At 39.9% G+C, this 19,345-nt stretch overlaps 1 long non-coding RNA gene across 1 annotated transcript in view; it reads left to right on the forward strand.

The window, feature by feature from the left end:
- The window catches only part of LOC139827084 (uncharacterized), a 38,197-nt gene that overhangs the window by 11,919 nt on the left and 6,933 nt on the right, over positions 1-19,345 (forward strand). Inside the window, exon 2 of the long non-coding RNA XR_011737276.1 lies at positions 14,645-14,772. This is a non-coding gene — a long non-coding RNA (uncharacterized lncRNA). The remainder of the gene's footprint in view (positions 1-14,644; positions 14,773-19,345) is intronic.

The following is a 19,345-nucleotide window of genomic DNA, read 5'->3' on the forward strand; positions in this document are numbered from 1 at the left end:
CAGTATACCTCCTGAAAAGGTGCCCTGTTCTAAATTTATTTAGTTTTTCTAAAAAATGTGTTTTTACAATAAAATCATAATAAAACAATATTTCTGCAAGAAAAAGAACAACATTATGGACTTGGAAGTAGATTCCTTTGTACTGGAACCTCAGACTGAGCTTACCTTTTTGCTTATATTTTAGGTCACAGTGAAGCTTTGTGTCTATCAGCAGTTAAGCTTTCTCTACCATTTGTAGAAATCAATCTAAGGTCCTCTTGGCACTGAGTCTTAAACTTGTATTAGTTGCTAAAAAAATCCAAACAGTGATAGACAGAGATGACCTTCCCCCTTGTTGTTGACCCAAAAGTTTTCTCTTGCCATTTGAAGAACATTTAACAAAACCCAAAGAACACCAAGGCAGGCAATTCCCCCATCATGCAGAACACACTAGCATTGCTGTCAGAGCCGCTGAAACACCTGTTTGAAGTCATGCACGGCAGAGCAGAGCTCAGCACCAGGGCTGGGGCTAGACACATCCACCGCCCTGGGCAGCGGTGGCCTTGCCACACACCACAGCACAACCTGGCCCCTGTGACCCTGGCCAAGGCCTGCTCCATCACTGCTCCACCAGGAAAGATAATGGCTTCCAAGCTGTGCTACTTGCACAAAGGAAGAGCACACCTGAGGAAGGATAGGATAGGATAGGATAGGATAGGATAGGATAGGATAGGATAGGATAGGATAGGGTAGGATAGGGTAGAATAGAATAGAATAGAATAGAATAGAATAGAATAGAATAGAATAGAATAGAATAGAATAGAATAGAATAGAATAGAATAGAATAGGTTGGAAGGGACCTTTAAAGGTGATCTAGTCCAAATCCCTGCTATGAGCAGGGACATCTGCAACTAGATCAGGTTGCTCAGAGCCCCGTTCAACCTGACCTTGAATGTCTCCAGGGATGGGGCATCTACCACCTCTCTGGGAAACCTTTGCCAGTGCCTCATCACCCTCATTGTAAAAAACTTTTTGTCATGTCTAGCCGAAATCTGCTCTCTTTTACTTTAAAAGCGTTACGCCTAGTCCTATTGCTGCAGGCCCTGCTAAAAAGTCTGTCTCCATCAATAAGTAGCAATAAAGAACCACTTGTAAAAGGACTTAAGCAGAAACACAAGACAAAGAAAATAAGTAGTGGTTCATGAAAATGTCACGTGGCCAATAACAACCTAAGAGAAATACAGTTGTGTTTGTTACGGTGCCATCGTCTGCAGGTCTTGGAATCTGTGTGCTAACCAAAACACAGCTCCCTCTCTTGGCTCTGCGATTTAATACAATTGCTTTTGGGTACACAACATTCTCCAAAGTAACTGCTGTGCTGCAAGTTGCAAAAATGCCTTTCTGATGTATCTGTCAGAGGCCTTTTAAGCACAAGCTGCAATTACTGGGAAATTTTGCTTCAAGTCGGACAGTGTAATATGGACAACCATTTTTGCCTTGTTCATACTCCTCTTGCTCTTTCTGCTCCAAGTCTCACAACTAGAATTCCTGAAGTTGGAATGTGGGGAGAGGCTTTTGGTAAACGTAAGCAAAATACTCATTAATCTGGGAGAAACTTTTACTTCATTTAGTTCTACAACATTAAATTTAAGAGGTATAATAAACCATTTTAATCTGGAACTGCAACAGTTTTCTATTGTTTTTTTTTTTTTTACTGAAAAAGATACTTTTGTACCTGTTAAACCCCAAGACAAAGTTTTAAGGCTACACTTGCCATTACACCACAAAGCCACTGTAGACTCTATATTAGTGTGGCCCTGTGTTTATTCCTTAAACCTGGGGAAATATCTCCATTACTTTGCAATGTTCAGCTGCAGCATGGTTTAGAAGGACTAGGTATTTTTAATCCTCTTAAAATGCACTTCATATTGAGAAGAGTATATGCAGGAATTGAGCATATCTTTCTGCTATTAAAATTATGCGTAATCCTTGGAGAAAACACAAAGCTGCACTTACAGTTAGTGAGAACTGCCTAGCCACTGATAATAATTATTGATACCTCCATTAATTTGCCTTACAATACTAAATAAGAAACTTAGTAAATGAAAATAGGTATTTAATACTGTTTTTTTTTTAATTATTTCATATATATATATATATATATATATATATATATATATATAAAAAACGTTTGTGGGGAAAATGCAATGAGAGCACTGCATTGGTAAATGATACATCAGAAATGCACAAGACAATCCATATTAAATGCTTTTGGTCCTGTGTTAGAAGAACAGAACCCCATCCAGCTGCCTAAACCTCGGCCTGTGGTGCCACTTGCACGTCCTGCCATGTCCCACCTGGTACCCTACCTGTCTCTCATGCCAGGGAACACATGTTCCCGAGGGTTCACAGCCAAACCTGGCAGCCCCTTGCAAATGCCCTGAATATATCTTGCCTCTTGGGAAATGTAATCAATCTACTGATGATTACACATCTAATTTACTTCTTAATACATTCTTAATTAGTCTCTTAAATACATCTCAAAATAAAAAGACCAGCTTCTTGCCTACACCTGTTATTTAGCCCTTCTGAGCAGAGATGCAGTGCTTAGGAGTTTGCTCAGAGAGAAGCTCCCACAGCTGTCACAAATGCCACTGTATTCAGCAGAAAAGCTTTGTTTAGTTTCAGTGAGCTTTGAACAGATATCACCAAGTCATTATTTCTCCTAAAATGACAACTAGAGGCCTCAGCTGAGACTGACAAATGCGAAATGAGAGACAAGAACTTCCCCAAATGTGTTGAAAAGCAAAAAATCACATAGATGTGACAGAGAATGGGCAAACAAAATGCATTTTTTAAAAACTATACTCAGTTTACAGGTTTAGTTTCTACAAAACAAACCTATGTGGTGGAATCCCAGAAAGTAGCCTGCTGTCCCTAGCTCCCAGGTCAGCATTTTAACTACAAAGACTTTCTTCTTCACCGACCAGTTGCGAGATAGGTAACAGAGATTAGGTTAAAGACCATTATTAAGGGCTCAGGAGTAAGCAAATGCATGACCTAACGCCCACACAACTTTTCAGCAACAAGGATGCCCTAGGATGCCATCTTTCATCACACGCTCATGTCCTTTTTTCCTTTCCACAGGTCTTTTCTCAGTGCAAAAAGCTGGCTGTACTCAATTAATGAGTAACAACACACAGTTTTATTTTCCCTCCAATGTTCAGTACATGGCCCAAGCTCTCTTTCTTTTCCACTGATGAAGCTGTACTGTAAAAGTAGGATTATTCACATCCTCAAGAGCCCTTTACAATGCCTTTCACTCAGCGTGTTGTGTGCTTCACCATCATTCATGACCTAGTTTCACAAAGCTCCTCTGAGACACAGACTTTGTATTTTTCCCATGTTTCAGACTTGGAAATGCAGTGCAGAATGACTAATGTCAAGTCAAACAGCATATGCACGCCTAGGGCTGCAAGGTCCTTGGGTGTGCTCTGGGAGCTTGGACAGGGAGACCTATCATCTCTGCAGACTTTAATTGGTGAACTCCAGCCAGTTTCTACTGAGAGTTTTTGAACCAGAGTATTTCAAAGAGGTGTCACTTGGCCAAAGGTGAATTTTCATGGTGACTGTAAAAAGCAAGCTCCTGATAGAAGGTTTATATTTTTGTGAAACTTCATATCCCAGTTCCAAATGTTAGAAGACACTATAACATTTAAAATGAAAGACACTGTGCAGTTTTGAAACAGGTAGAAATATATTCTTTATCTCACCATCATGGTCTAAAACAGCAGTACAGCTTTAGCTGAAATATTCTTGGGGGTGTGGGGGGGAAAAAGTTAGATGGAAAATTTCATTCCAAAAGGAGAAATTTTGGAAGAGTTGTGAGAAGCTGAAAGCAGGGTCATTACAACAGGAAGTGTGCAACCTCAGGAATATGCTACTGGTCTGACTGCAGGCTCACAGAGCATCCAAAACAGAGACATAAGATTAAAAGGAGTATGTTCGAAGACTGAAAAGAAAGGAAGCCACAATAAGAACACCTGCGGAAATAATGCTTTTCAATAAATAAGGCATGTTTTACAGATTATAATCCCAAAGAACCTTGCCGTTTGTATTTCTCTGATTATTCTTACACCAGACTTGTGGTACCATGGAAATATCCTTTTCTTGTTTTCCACTGCCAGCCTGTATGGAAAAACAGCTTGCTGGTTATATAAAATGGAGGTTATCAGCAATATTGCTAATTAACAGTGTAGTTGCCAACTAAAAAGTTAAACTCTGACAAATATGACCTAATGTTACACAAATACGCTTCATCAATCACGGTTTAAAAAAATACACAACAGCCAGTATTTTCTTTGGACTGGTAATAGAATCTATTGGCAGTTAATGTAATTAAAAGCTAGTAAGCAGATTAAAATGTTTGGGGGGTTATAGCCTTGTCGTCTACAGAGAAAGGATGAAAGTGTGCTTAAAACGCCACAGCTTTGAACTGGTGGAAATTCTGTTTGTTTAAAAGGGGAAGAGTTTAGTGGGAGCCCAAGGATCTACAGAAAAATCCAGGTTCAGCATGGGGAGATCTCAAGTCTCTGGGCACCATCAGGTTTTTGGACTTCTGATGGATGCTTGCTGTTGCTGGCACTGGTCTTGCGCTGCAGTGCTGTCATTCCCCTGGGTGTCTGCCTGGCATTGGGACATACAGAGCTACTATTTCTTTGTCTCACTGTGTCCCATGAACTTTGAAGCAATTGTGGAATGCTGGTAATGTGGAGAAGCCTGAAGTGCTGTTCAGGAGATGGGCTTGTTGGGCCTCTTCCCTTAAAATGGAGGGAAGTACAGTTCATTTGTTTAATTTATTAAGTGCAAATTGTTTTGAATGATGGCTTGTAAGAGATGAGAGCTGAAGAGTGCAAAGATGAATAGGGATCTTCAAAAGCAAACCAGAATGAGACATTCAGCAGATTGTGTTCTTAGGCTTAAATGCAAGGAATAAAGAGAAAAAAATCTTGCATGGGAGAACTCATTTTAGTGATCTAATGAAGTTAAATCAATGTTTTTACAATTCTGTTTAAAAAAAAAAAAAATCTAATGGTGAAGATGAACCAAACATTCTTAAATATGCACTCTGAATGCCATTTTTCCCACATGCCATACAGGAGAATGTATTGACCATTTTTTAAATACTGTTGGAATGATGTTGCTCATCTATTTAATACAGACTCAGTAAATCAAGGATACATTTCACAGTAATATTTATTTAAGCAGCAAAACATTACTCATTGACATAAAGAACTAAAGTTCCATTTATACTTAGCAATTTATCATTGGACTCACTGGATTCACATACCATCCCAGTAAGATAAGGAGTACTATGAAAAACACCCTGTTACTTATAAGAAGGAAAATAAAAATCTGAATATTAAGTAGACTGCACTACTCTCTGATTGAGTTTTTGGTTTAATATTGGCAAAAGCAAACAGTGTTGTAAAGACAGAGCATGCAACATAAAAAGAACACGTCTGGAAGAAGTGGTAGTGATAATTGACTATGAACCTTTTGTGAACCCCATGACTTCAGTGGCCTTTGGATGAAGCCCAGAAAAAAAAGCTAGATTTTTATATGGGAGGCAAATTTGATAAAGGCACAGTCTGAATTGGAAACAAAGAAGTTGTGGGGAACTATGCAGAGTAGACCATGAAGCAGAAATAAGCCGTATTTGTATAGTCAAAGGAACAATTATAGTAATGGCATTCACTCACATTAAATACAGTTGACTGATTTCCATTTAAGAAAGTTTGAGCTAGGAAAAAAAATAGAAATCAGAACTTTAAAAAAATCTTCAGGACCTGGGTTATGCATCTAAGATGAGCCCTGCAGGCACCAATACCTCTATTATGCTTGGCATTTGGCCCATGTTTTATATTTCAGTTGGGTTTCATTAATCACAAACTCTCAAGGGTTTATAACTTCTCCCTCCTTTCCTGGGATCACCCGGCCAGCTCCCTAGTATGCTTCCAGCACAGCTGAGGTCCATGAAGTGCCATGTACAAACCGTCTGGCTCTTCATGCCTCCTCATAAGCATGAGCAAGATCCACTGTTTCCACCAGTGTAGGATGGGGTCTGTGGTGGAAGAGGTTCCCCGAACTCATGATGAAATTGCTCCTGCTAAGTTGGCTACACACCAGAAAGATGCACATGAATGTGTAGTGTGGGTTTAGAAACACAAGTGCAAAGCTGCAGCGCAACACCCCTGTAGGAGCTCTCCAGATGCCTTGAATTTTTACTTTTTCCCAGGATTGTTTGAATATTATGCAATTATCCAAGGGAATGATTTGATCAGCAGGAAACACAGTGAATCTCTCTCTTTTTTTCCAGTAAGGTTGTGATTTGTCTGACCTTGTTTTCAGCTTCAATAGGAGAGATCCTATCCATATTCTAGAACAGCCACCAGATGGGGGACTGGGGCACCCTTTAAGGACCTGAGCCATATAGGTGCAAATTGGGAGGAGAAATTCAAATGAGCCTCTTATTTACTTATCATTAAAGTAGTGACTAGAAAGGGAGGAAGAATAGTAGTATATGATGCCTACTTGGAAGAGGGAGTCAGTGGCTGCAAATGCCAACCAGGTTGTACTAGTTGCAGCAGAAAAATTCAGATTTAAGACACATTTCAGTAAACAGATATTCTTTTATCTACATATTAAGTATTTTCATGCTGATTGTTTGATTCCTGATCAGGGACAGATTATCTTGCACTAGCTGTAGTTTCTCCCACTTCAGAGGCCTTCCCTCTTCCTTTAGTGGAGATCCTGGCTGTCCTGCAGGGACAGCAGAGACCTGGGTAGGAAGGTGTGAGAGCACAGCTCACCTTCTCTTGTACTGGCCTAGGGAACATTTCCTCCCTTTTCTGTCCCACTGCTGGTTGATGCATTTGCTGTTTTCCCCAGGTACTGGAAGAGACTGTGGACAGAAGAGAGGAGAAGAGAGGGGAGGAGACGAAAGGAGACAATAAATCTGGGAAAAGTTGCTTTATACCTCAGTAGATGCCCAATGTAGTTGGTACTCCAGTGTCAAGAGCAGCTGTGTTGTCATGGTGCTTTGGCCAGCACGCTATTCTGTCTGGTAATTTAGAACATCGGTGAGCTTAATTTAAGAGGCTCCTTGCTTGCCCAACTGGTTACCTAAAATTCCGTTCTAGGGTGTCTGTTTTTCCTCACACACCACAGAGGTAAACCAGCTATGTACTGGATTTTGGATTCTGCTTCAGACTCCAGCCACCTTGTTTAAGGCTATTAAGTCTCTTTGAGGATCTGGCCGTATGTAAGTGGTGAAGAGCAAATAGCATCCTGTATTTGTGCGTGGGTGCCAAACAAAAGCCTTATTAATGGTAATACATGGCTGCTCAAGAATGTCTCATGTTATGGGATCAAGATTTGTTGGAACAAAGTCATGCTCCCCAACCTACTGCCTATGATGAACTTTTTCTGAAGAACATGAACAATGACTTAGAAGTCTTTAGAAACAAATGTTAATGGCTAAACCAGAACATTATTAATAATTAAAAATGACATTTTGTCTATAGTCTTTCTTCTTCCGGTTTCTGCAATGATCTTTTCTTTAACCTCCTCCTCTAAAAATGGTGCCTCATTTGTGACGCACAAGCAAGCTACTTTCACAGGCAAACAGGGAGCAGTGACTATGGGCACACCGTAAAAAATGATCAAGTTAGAATTTCTGAACTGCCATAATATTCTACATATTATACATTAACTTGCTTTAACTGTGAGGTTAAACATATGACATTAAACTAGTCTAATAATGGTTTGAGTAGGCACTCAGAAACAACCATGAACTGAAACATGGCATGTGTGTACCAAACTTACAGAAATACCTGTGACAAAAATTATGTTTGCAAACACAACACATTTGGACAAACATCCAGGAACAAAATACTTGAATAATTATCAGATGTTATTCAAAGCATTGTTGGTATTATATCAATATAACTTGTAGGTGGGAAGAAAACACACGTTGGGCCTTATTCCACACCTAGTTGATTATCTTAGTCCAGGAATAGCACAAGTTATGTTATAAATAACTTGCAGTCAGTTTAAGATAAACTGGTACAAAAAAAATCTCTATTTAATTGCCACAGGAAAAAAAAATGAAGTACACTGGATCAAAGGTTTGCTTTGCTCAGTCACTGACATGTAGTCTCATGTTTCATATTTAGGTATCTGTGTTTTCAACCAGTGGTCAACTCAGCCCCTGTCCACAGCTGTGGTTCCCATCCTTCATAATAACCCTTACAACAGGCTGCCTTGGCAGCAGACTAAAAGAAATACTCCAGAGACCCCAGAGGAAGTGTTGCACCTTTGTCAGAATGATTCACATATGTATGGAATGTGGAAGAGAAAATCTTAGTGTTTTTCTCTCATTCAGTATGTCACATTTTGGGTGGGTTTAGATGCAGATGCATTACAATGTAGAGCTAGTGCTACACTTTATCTTTCTCTATGTCTATTAGTCCTGAATTAAATCCAGCCTGTATTCTCTGTTGTCAGTCATGTGTCTGAATGGCTGGGTGGCTTTGGGTTTCTTGAGAACAGGGTTTGTTTTATTTTGGAAAGGAAAATGAGGTTGTGAAAGCCTTTGAGGACAAAGTTTTGCTCTGCAGGCTAAAATTATTGACAGAAATATTTTATTTGCTAGCTAAACCTAAATTTTTAATGTCCTACTTTGTTATTTTAGACTCTTGCATGCACAGCATTTAATTTAGGTTTGTTTTGTTTTGGTTTTAATTGGAAAAATAAGGGCATGTTTACAGCAGTTTAATTATTTAGAATTAATGTTCAAAATTTTATGAGATCAGTCCTGCTATTAACTCAGAAATCATTTGACCAAGGATATAATTTTAAAAATAGTTAAATAAATGCTGAGTAAGCAATGAAATGCCCAATTACATTTAGCCATAGCTGGAAGACACATCACACCCTTAGATGTCACCTTTTCACTCCAGTACCGTGTTGTGCAATGGTTTCCACATGTAGACTGAGAGGGGGCTGAGAGACTGCTTCATCTCCTTCACTTCAGGAAAACAGAAACCAGTTGACAGCGTATTCAAAGACAGACAGAAAGAGGGAGAGAGAGAAATTTGTTTGAAAACCACCAATGATACTATGAAATATCAAGTTCTAATTCACGTGACTCACACTAATTACCCTCCCCAGGCTAGCCAGATGACAAATCATGTTATAATTATGTGGCTAAGATTGAAATGCTCTTAAAGGCTATGTAACTAGCCTAATGGACTCCACTAAAACCCACCAAGGGCACTAGATTTCCCAACCAAAGACCAGAGCTAGATATTACAAATGGCAAGGCTGTAGTCCAGTGAAAACATGTTGCTCCTTGCAAATTGTTTCTCCCTAAAATGATTGCTCTGCTGAATGCTCAAGAAGAGTGACATCAGTTAGTGGTCACCCATTACAGTTTTATTCCTTCAGTTGTTTCCTGTCCCTTCAACCCTTGCAAAAAAGGTTTTCTATCCCTTGCATTAAACTCAAATTGAAATGAATAGGCAGGGGAAGGCTTTTCTAAAACTAGAGATCTCACTCCTTGAATAAACAAGAAAATTCCTCGAAGTACAGGCGTATTCATAGAAGTATTGTTGTTCTCACTGTAGGTCTTCAGCAGAATAATTTCTCTCTGTGTATGAAATAATTTGGCCAAATGAGAACAAAAGGAGAGCACAAGCTGCTCATTTCACTGGCTGGACTAGATCAGCCTTCCTGATTGGTTTGTCTGTAATTTTGCTCTCTATTCCATGCTAAATAAAACGAAAATTCATCTCCACAATGTGTTTATGAAAATGTCCATGAACAAAAATTGGTTTCGAATAGTCAGTTCCCAATGCACTGCAAGGCCAATGTAGAGAGTCCTCAGAAGGCAAGGTAAAAAAGCAAAGAAAACAAAACAAAGCAAACAACCAGCCCCCCCCCCCCCCCCAAAAAAAAAAAGAAAACCAAACCAAACCAAACAACAAACAAAAGAAAACAAAACAACAAAACAAACAAACAAACAAAAACAAAACAAAACAAAACACACAAGAGGAAATATATTTTCAATGTCCAAAAAATTAATCTACTATTTTTAACACAGAACAGAAGCACAGATCCAGAAAATGATAACTACGAATTTCTGCTTCCCTTTACCCAATTTTTTTCTATTCCTCTTCCATTTTCCCGTCCTTACTTCTTAGTTTTAGTGAGTTTTTCCTAATTTACTTTTTCCTATAACTGTTTTACCTTTCCCTACACCAGTCCCTGACTGTCCTCATTCCAGTTTTGATATGCCCACTTCTTCCTCTTCCCAGTTCTCTATTCTCCGCCTTTTTCATCTGTGGCTCCTTCACTTTATGTCATATTTTCCATTCCTCCTTTGCTACAGAGGAGCTGTGAGCTAAGGTCTCCTCCCTAGCACAGAAGAATGTGGGAACAGGAGCCCATACAAAGGCAAAGCCTCTTGTAGGAAAACAGGAGAAAATAGGAGTCCCACCCAACCATTACCTTGTGCTGCTTCCATTCAAGGGCTTGCTGCTTAGAAACTCTTACTTCATTTTTTCCCCCCACTAATATGTGAGGAAAAGGGAGTAAGAGATCCCTGCTGGAGCTTCCAGACCACAAAGACAGCAAGAAAAAGAAACACGTTCTTCTAGCAAAAGAAGAACAGATGTGCATGCTTTCCCTTGAACCTTTAGAAAGATTACACAGTCACATCCATGGGAAAAAATCATTCATCAGTTTTCTGTCTATTTTCAAATCACTCCCTTTACCCTAATTCTTTAGATTAGATCATCACCTGGCACAGGCAGCCACCAGGAACAACCAGCAAGTCCCTGGTTTCCCAATGGAGAGCTCTGAATAGTTACAGTATCAGTCTCGGTTTGATTTTCATTTCTTTCATTTTTCTCCTTGCAATGATTTGAAAAAGAGCTCTTGGACAGCTTAGATGTTTCTAGCAACTTAGTTAAAATGCCAGACCTGCCACAGCTATTGCTCTTCCCAGTAGCCTACAGCTGTTTCATCTACTTAGCGAGACCTAGCAGGTATCCCAATCAACTTATGGATTTATTTTTGGCAATGGATCAGGACTGTGTATTAAACTTGAGAGATTAACAAGGAATAGTGCCAATATAAAACTGGGCTGTTCTGTTTCCCTGAAATCACTGAGAATTTATTACCCAAATAAAGTTTACACAGATTCATGACTACTAAGTAATTCTGAGTAATGTTTTCTGCTTTGTTTTTAATTTTCAGGAGAGTGTTTTTATTTTTAGTTCATGCTTCTTAAGTGAGGTTTCCAGAGGTTACAGTCACTGGCAGTTTACCAGGATATTGTCAGAGACTGAAGAATAAACTTTGTCTTCAAAATAATGCATCTTTTGGCTGGATTTTACTGCAATCAACATTGCAATGCCACTACTTGTATTTTTCAGAACTCATCAGCACAGAGCTGTTGAAAACAACTTGATGCTTCTCCTTTGCCTCCCGACATTAATCATGATTAATTAAGTGACAATAAAGTTTGGGTTAATGCAAACAAGCATTAATTCTTGTCATCTCCCTGCTCTCAGGAGTATGAAAGTTGGACAAGCAAAGAGAAACAACATTGAAAATACATCCTGGGGAAAAAACAAAAAACAAGCAAACAAACACACAAAAAAACCAGCAGCAACAACAAAAACAAACAAGCAAACAAAAAACAACCACCTTTCAATTAACATCAGCATTGGAGGTCTTGTCAGAGATCTAATATAATGTATGCCGTATTTTTTCCCAGTAATTTCTTCTGGGTAATTCCTAGTGTCTTCTCAGAGTTAGATGTAGGACTGATGTCTGCTTTCACAAAGACTAGGAATAAAGCTTTTGTATCTTTGTTGCTGAATGTATGCCAGGCAGCAAATGTGCCAGGCTCATTTTTCTAGAGACTCTTATCAAAAACATTGAAGTGTTTCCTCACAGTGCTCAAAGATAGAAAACTAAATCAAGCTGGGGGCTTAAGAGCAAGCAATATTTCCTGGGTGGCAAAAAAAAATCTGATTTAGAAAAAAAGGTTTAAGCAAACAGTTACTTTTTTTTTTCTTCCCCCCCTGGTGGCAGTTGGGGAAAAATAATAATTTAAAAATCAGCCTAGAAAATCTGAATAACTATCAGTAGATTAAACTACTGCTCTACCAGGATGTGTTGGCAATAAACCTGAAGTGCCTCTTTCTGCTGAGAGAGGCGGTAGCTAACTGCTACCTACACTCACAGCTCACTGCTGGGCTTGGAGGATTAGCCAGTAGAGCTCTTCCTCAAAGGGTATGAAATACAGGAAGTCTGATACCTTTTTCAGCAGTGTTCAGAACTCTGCTTCTAGATACAGGATGCACACAACAGATCTGTCTTTAAATTCGCTTTCCACAGATTCAGTTCAACCCAGACACTTGACAACACCAAACCAATGGTCTGCTGCTGCTCCATCACCTACTATCCAGCCTGCAACACTGCTGCCCCTACCATGACTCCTCTGGAGCTTGCTGCTGCTACTTCCACATCCCAGTTGCCCATTGCTCCCCATTGCACGGTGTTGTCCTTCTGCACCACTTCTGCCTGCTAGAGAAGATTTATGGCCTGCAGGACTGTCCACAAGGAGAAGGCACTAGAATGTGGGCTTGGAGTTGTCTTTTGTTTTTTTACAGTAAAGAAAGCTGATCTCTCCATGTGGCGCTTTGGAAAGATGCCTCTTGTTCACAGGTTGTCAGGTATCGACCTATACCTTGCAATTTTGCGAGCATTAAGTGAAAGGTTCATTTGTAGTAAAAAGACATGCTCAAGACTTGTACTGTCCATTCATCTCCCCTTGTTCTCTAGCAGGTGCTTGGAAAGAGTTCCTACATGTGTCACTGATCACCTCTACTGAGAAATTTCAAGTGTTTTTCCGGTTTGATGCAGAGGCTGCCGCTCTTGCACCCACCATGTCCCCTTGGCAGCACCTTCCATCCCCTCAGTCCTCGTGTGAGAGCGGGGGAGTGGAGGCATGGCCAGGGGAGCTGTGAGCACCCACCCTGGAGAGCCCTCCTGGGGCTGGCTAAAGACATGTCACCGCTCCACAAAGCAACATGCAACCCCCTGCACCTCCACTGCCAAACATCCTTTCCCAGGGTCCCCATCCTGAGGGTGCACTTGTTTTCTCTCTGAATAACACCAGGTAACCAGGAGCAGAGTGCCAGTTAGCATCTCTTGTGTAGGCTCATGGATGACTTGTATTGAAAGAAAAGAACCTTCAAAATGAAGTCGTGGAAGGACATTTACAAGAAAAAATTGGTACCCACAGCATTTTAAGTTTCTCATAGCAATAATTTTAATAAATCTTTTCATTTGGGCACTCTTTTGCATACTGTACTGTACACATAAGTGCAGGCAGGTAGAAAAGCAGGCTTGTGTTGCAGTCACAGGAAGAGAACCTGAATTATTTACCAGGGGAAAATTTTTCAGTCTGGGAATCATAGTCAAATGAGGAAAATTAAAAATCTCAACTACTTCACAGTGTAAAGGCTATAGACCTAAGATCTCCCATCCTGATTTTTTATGTGGCTAATGGACGTCTGTATTCAGCAGATCACGAAAATAATTCATTTACAAGTGGATGCAGGTGGACTTTCATTTTCCCTGCTCTGGATTCTTTAAGATTATGCTAAATACATTATTTGACACAGAAGCTTACCTTACTTCCTGAATTACTTATCACTGTCTTATTTTTGTTGTATACTGGCTTTCATGCTTCTGCTGCTTCTATGCAGTATAACTGCACTTTTATTATCTTCATTTTTGAGCTTGCAGCAGTACAAACCCACTGGGTACAATGACTCAGCTGCTTTCCTCTTCGTTATTGCAAACAGCACATATATCTAATAGCAATGATGAAGGGTAAAATGAATGGGGAAACCAGTTAAAGAGCATGCTTTTTGGTAGATACATACATACTACAATTGCATAATATAGATACATAAATTCTTCATCTATGCCCACTCAAGAAATTTGGTTTAAAGATGTATTATTGTATCACAAGGAAGAAACAATGTATTCTTCTGTTGATACTGCAGTGGAACTTCTGGAAAAGACAGACTTCACATTCTTTCTGTAAACCATTTTGTCATAAGGAAAGTTCTCCTCTGTCTCTTCAGTTTGTGTTCAGGGCTCCAGAAAAGCAGTTTTTACTACAAAAATAGCCTCGGCCCTCACAACCTGCTGCCAGAATGGGGGCCCGAGATCTCCGGCACCTTGGGATAAGAAAGAAGTGCAATTGCCCCAGTTTTCAGGGCTGGATTGCACAGAAGACCCCATGTACACACTCATGTGCTACAGCTTTCCTTTCTCATAGTAAGCAAATAAGAGAAATGAAATTTGTTTCCTCTTTTCTAATATTGTACGGCAGCTCTGCACGTACTGTTGGTAATCATCTTTCCTCTAGCAGATGCACTGAGTCCTTGAAGAAGTCAAAAGCTGCCAAACGTCAGTATCTTCACTGAAGCGACATGATTGGGAACCACTTTGTGGGAAGCAAACCACTGCAGAAGGAGAAAACACAGCTCATTTCTGTTTCTTTTTTACCTTGTAGACACTAGACCTGAGGTGGAGATCATAACACTGGCTGCACTCCTTGAAAAACTTGATTAAGAAGTGGCCAAATTATCCCAAAGAAGTCCTCCAAGAATTATTTCCTTAAAGACAACACCATCTCACCTGGTAAAAAATATTTTTCATCTGTTAAAAGTCAAAGGAGGAATTTGAGAAAGAATTAGAATTTGCATAATTTCCTTCCTTGTGTTCTCTCACATACACATTCAGCCAAGCTTACAAGGTAGCTTTGCTTTAAAAAAAAATATAAAAAAATCAATTACGACTGCTAGCTGTTAAATAAAGAGGTGACACATGGGAGCAATCTGGATTGGCTGATAAGCTGAGTTAATTTGAACAATATGCACTTGAATACAGTTAATGTAATGTCATTAACCTTGACATTGAGAAGGTAGGTTACTGTTATAGAAGAGCAACTGCATTTTGGAAATCAACAACCAAGTCAAGGATTTAAGGGTCATCATCACCAGGCAAATAATCATGCATTCCTAATGGGAGGCTGATCTTGATTCCACCACTGCATTTGTGCAGAATGTGAAATTAACTCTTTAGGTTGCCAAGGTCTAACTAAGTAGAAACTCCAGCTGGAAGGCAGGAATAAGGGAGAATCTTTAAAAATAATGTACTTCTTTAAACCACCATAATTTTCATAGTCAACTGCCATTGCCTGGCCTCCTGGAATCATGCCGTCATGTCAGAAATGCCGCTTGGATTAAAAGAGAAACAACCCTCCACCAGATATTGCTGTCTAGTTCTGATTGCTAGAGAGAAAACATCTGAAAAAATGAACCGTGTGTTTTTTTTAATTAAATCTCATCATGCTTAGACCTGTAAGGCTGCCTGAAAATCAAACAAAGACAATAAAACCCCTTTCATTTTAGAAGGTATAACAAGGTCAAATAGCTAAAATTTAGACACTTTCAAATATGAAGTAAGAAGCACGGTTTTATCACCAAAGGTGTTTTCAGTCTGGGCTGGAGAAATGAGACCAGTGCAGGAAAGGTATGCTGAAGTTATTTGACTTATGTAAGTAGATGGTCAGTAAATTGTGACAGTCCTAATGCTAAAATTTATAGTTTTAAAGCTGTCCATGTTTGGCTTCTTGGCTCCAGTCAGTGGGATAACAGAAGTTAATAATCTGTGTTAGCTGGTAATCAATCAGTATTGGCAGTTGTCCTCTGTAGCTGCAGTTGTGTCTCTCTCCCAGCTCTTGCAACCTGAAAAGTCCTGCAAAGATCCCTAATGCTTTTAGTCCTGGCATGGAACAGGCCTTGCTCTTTGCACAATTTAATTCTGCAGTTGGTGAAAGCTGGTGCAAATGCCCTTCCCAATCTAACTGTAACAGGCATTTTAACTGTGTTGATGGGAAATGTATTCTTTCAGCAGTTTTCTTTTTTTTTTCTAAGAAAAACTCTAGGTAACAAGAGATGGACTTTTCCCTACCAGCTTTTCTTCCTCTCTGGTTCATGGCCTGGCAGCTGGGGATGCGTGCTGGCTGTTCTTGCACATCACAGCTCCTCTCCCAGAGTCTCCCCTGGGGGCACCGTGTTGCCTTTGCTCCTCTCGCCTCGGGTCACAGACAAGCTCTCACCCGCTGGTGCAACAAGAGGAATTCAGGGGGCCCAGCTCCTGGCACGCTATACTTTTTTATTCCCAAAAAAGAAGACCCTTCCTGTACTTCATACCTCCTTCTTGTCCTCCAGGAGATCCTCCTGCCAACTCCCAGTGTTGTCCAGGTGGATAACTATAGCCTGCTGCTTCCTCGTGCCTCCAAAACTATTTGATTTTTCCTTTGGCTTTTTTACCAGAGAGAAACCTTTACAAGACTTACAGCTTTCCTGGCATTTCTCTGTTCTGACTGAAAGGCTATGCCTTTTTTCCCTGGCAGTCCTTCCCAACACTCTTCTGCCTTTAACTCTCTGCTTCTGTGCCAGGATAGCTTGCAGGAACGGGGCCTATTGTAAGGATATAATTGCTTGGGAAAGGAATGTAATTAAAAGCAACATATAAAGGAATTTAAAAAAAAAATCTTCTGAGGACACTCAACTGGCACAGTGAGAATCTTGCTCAGAATATTTAATTGTTTATGTTATTAAGTGCAGACAGGTTGGTTTTATTTCAAAACAAACATGGCAATTAAATACAAAACTATATCAAGACAACACTATAACTACAAATATGACGGTGTGTAGAAAACATAAACATTTGGGCTTTCAAAAAATGGGAAAGACTTGCCAGATTGACCCGATAATTAAAAAAAAGGTCCTAAAGTTCTATATCAACTACAACATAAAGAACCAGATGTAACAGTGATGCAGCTGCCTTGATTATTCGTATAATTTCTTCCTGTTTTTCCAGTTAAATCTGCAGCAGAACATACTGCATTTAATGATATAGAGTGCATATTGTAAGAAACACTTCACAGCTGAATTTACATTTGCTATATTTTCTTTCCTACATGTCCTCTCTGCGTATCATTTTGAAATGTTGCCACACTGACATATGAATTTAAAGTTATAGTTTCTTCTCAGAGAGTATATGCACTTGTTTTGCTTTTGATATAAATGTTTGATAGAAATACTGTCAAACATTAGATAGACTTCTGTGAGGTAATGCCAAAACTGATCGGAAGTCTAAGCTGGTTTTTTTTTGTAGCTAACAAGAAAATCCAGACTTCTTAGGAAAGACTGTATTTAGCTTCGTCTTTTATGTCTCTTCTGTGGACATTAACCAATTAACCTGTTCTTATCTGAGAGAAATGAGAAGCATTTTGCTATATTTGGGAAATGGGAAATCTAAGTGAGGAGATTAACTGACTACCATAAAACCAAAGAAGGAAAAGTCCTTCAGAGCTATTATTAGGCATTAGGAGCTCTGGATTTCTCACCACCTGCTCAAACCTGTAGATAAAATGACTCCATCTACTCCAAAAAGATACTTAGTATCTCATTTTCTTATTGGGAGTACCATTATAAGGTATATATCTTTTTCCAAAGCTGTTCCTCTTTCAGTAGCCACTCCTGTATTTATTCCCATTATACCCTTACTGCTCACCCCATGCATTCAGACACTGCCCAAGCCAAGTCTCAGCACAAACCAATTTTTCTCATGTGTCAAAACTATATTGGGGAGGAGGGAACAGAGGATGCTTGGATGACACTGTTGACACTCAAGCTACTGTGGAGAATCACAAATATGATGCTCTAATAAAGAATCCCTGCTGACAGGTTAGAAATCAAAGCTCATTAGCACAGAGTAGGGAAGATGAGCCTTTTAATGCCTCTGGATTCCATCCAGGGCAATTAACACCACATACAGCATATTGTTCACCTAAAGCCATAAATCACAGTAACAAGTATCATTTTATAGACAGATCTGGAAATCACAAGAATGAAAATGAGGAATGGCTCAGAAAAATTAGGGGTTATCACTTTTTTCATATGACCAACTGGAAACTAAACCTGGCACTGAAAATACTTGAAAATTCTTTTAAGATGAATGGTCCTCATAAATACATCTGAAGGAGTCCATTTGCCTGAATAAACTGCATTGCTGTAATGCCTGTGGGCCCAACCCTACCAGGGCAAGTAATCAAGAGTAAGGCAATGATATTCCTGAAGCAAATATAAAACCTCGTGTGCATTAGTCTGTGCAGGGTTTCATATAATTTTTGGTAGGACTCTTACTGAAGTGTGTAGGGAGAAAAACAGTGACACCCAAGTTCGAAAGACATCGGAACCAGATCTGCACCTGAACACACCACCCAGGTGCAGACTAAATAAACCAGTGATTATTTCAGAGTATTTCTATTTCCAGGTGGGTTGGATCCCAGGAGGGGAAGTTGTTAGATAGCTGCTACTGTTTAAACTTATTATCAAATCCACTGTGTTTCTTTTTTTTTTTCTTTTTTTTTTTTTTCAACTTATTTTAACCACTTGACGTACTGCTGGATGAGGCAGACTGCTTTATCAGTCCTGTGCCCTCTCTGACATCTTTCCATGCAGACTGTCATCTTTCACTACTAAATAATGCAGAACACTAAATACATTGCACTGATACATTTAATTATATCTGGGGTTTTTTTTAAGCTCTCTCTTCCTTCTCGCTTAGGGCATTTGACATGCACACCACCCATTTGAGAGAGCCATCACTTTGAGACAGAAGCTCCAGGTACTCAAATGTTGGACTGGAAAAACATAGTTCTGATAAGTTTTGCAGCCTAAAAGCTGAAACATGTCTTTTCAGATTGTATTAACAGGGAAGCGGTGCACGGTGCAGTTGCTGTGGTGCCTCCCATGAGCTGTAGTGCCTGGTCCAGAGCTGGTGGTAGTACCAGGGGGGCACAGGGCACCCCAAAGGCCAGTGACATGCTCAAGCCTACATAGGACACCATTTCATCCCACAGGAAGCACCACAGACCTGCAGCCTCTGCCTGCTTAGCCTTGTCCTGAAGCCCCCACAACGACCCTGCAGCAGGTGATATTCTGTGAAACATTTCTCCTGCCACACAGAACCTGTTGCTCCACACCCCCCTCTCCCTTCTGCCCTGATAAGGAGAAAAGCAAGATACCCTGTGGCCCCACAAATCCCACATGAGTGATGTTATTCCCCGCAAGAAGATTTCTGATAGCCCATCTGCACCCAGAGATCAGAAACTGTTCAGAGTTCATCCCAGGACACC

This window comes from Patagioenas fasciata, chromosome 1 (genome assembly GCF_037038585.1).
Source record: "Patagioenas fasciata isolate bPatFas1 chromosome 1, bPatFas1.hap1, whole genome shotgun sequence".
Lineage (NCBI taxonomy): Eukaryota > Metazoa > Chordata > Aves > Columbiformes > Columbidae > Patagioenas > Patagioenas fasciata.